This window comes from Cynara cardunculus (assembly GCF_001531365.2).
Source record: "Cynara cardunculus var. scolymus isolate 2C chromosome LG 9, CcrdV1, whole genome shotgun sequence".
NCBI classification, from domain to species: Eukaryota; Viridiplantae; Streptophyta; class Magnoliopsida; order Asterales; family Asteraceae; genus Cynara; species Cynara cardunculus.
In genome coordinates this window covers 1,837,434-1,838,985 of record NC_037536.1, presented here as the reverse complement: position 1 = coordinate 1,838,985, position 1,552 = coordinate 1,837,434, and positions in this window count along the sequence as shown.

Below are 1,552 nucleotides of genomic sequence, written 5' to 3'. Positions count from 1 at the left end.
TCAACTGGTTCTCCTTCTCAGTGTAAAACCAGCTTTTATAATTGTTCTTATTCGAACAATTATTCAAGTAGTCCTAAATCTAATGTTTCTAAGAACTATTCTCGTTCTAATCAGTACTATCAAGGGTATGTCAGTAGATCACTCAATTATCCTTCAAAGATTAAAAGCATTTGGGTAAATAAGTCTGAATCTGTTTTATCTCATACACCTGTTGGTACTAGCAATCTTCCTTGCATTGTGAAGTCCACTAATGATTTGATTAATCTTAGCAAGAGAAGGATTATSTGCTCAACATGCAGAACCAATAATTTTGTCAATAACAAAAGGTTCAACAGGTGGCATGGAGATAACAGTTATCAAAACAACAACTGGAAAAGTAAGAACAGGTATGATCACAATTACTGGTATGATTCATATTTTATTCCTGATCATCCTATTCATAGTGCTGAAAAGAAAATATCTTATAAAAATAAATGGTTTGGAAACTACAACATACCCCAACCCAATACTAACAATTTAGGACCCAAGTTCGTTTGGGTACCAAAATCTACTTGATCTGGTTTTGTAGGTGTGTCAAGTTTGTGCTTATCAGAATATCATTTCAGTGATACACCATTGCAGGGGGAGTTGTAATTTCTTCCAACCAAGGCTTCTAAACACTCAGTTTAGAACTCGTGCTTAAAATGTTTTCTTTTTCATTTTTGAGCTTAAAAATTTCATTACTTAAATCTGTTTTCTAGGGGGAGACTCTAGAATTCTTCAATAAATGTTTTTGAAAATGATTTTTTTTGGGAAACGAGAACATTCTCTAAACATGTATTTCTTGAGATTTTACTTGCGTAATTTCTCGTCGTACATAATTCCAATACCTATTTCAGCTATTCTTCAAATTGTTATTATCACGTCTCTTATATGAAAATCTTTTTCGGTGATAATACACTCGTTTGTATTCAAGATTGTTTTCTGATATTGTTTTTTTTATTGATACACATTCATTCATTTTTTTTAATATCAGAATCTGTAAACTTGTTCTTATAGATCTTCATTCATTTCTCTCATACATATCGAAGAATCGAATTGTTGTCGCATCATTCTTTATTGATCATGCTTAAATCCAAATTACTTGATCAATTTTTTATCTGATCGTTGTGCTTTAAAGTAATAATATTTCTGATCAATCTTTGTGATCATATGTGCATAACGCAAAATTTTAGGAGGGACTGAGTGCTTATCAGAAATACCTCTATGGAATGTCAAAACCGACAGACCTACCCAAGAGGACAACCATATAGGGTTTGTGTGCTGAGACTAAAATGAAAAAGAGAGGGGTAGTTGTTTTGAGCTAAAAGAATTGACGAGAGTTGTGTCAGGATTAAAAGAATATGAAAATCCTGTTCCAAACTTACATAATCCGGGCATACCACATAATCTATTAGTTCTAGATTCTTTAGAGACTAATATTGAAAAAGGCAAAGCCCAGGCCAATTCTTGTCACAACCCTACCAACTACTCATTTATCTCTCAACAAATAAATGTTTCAATAACATTTGGG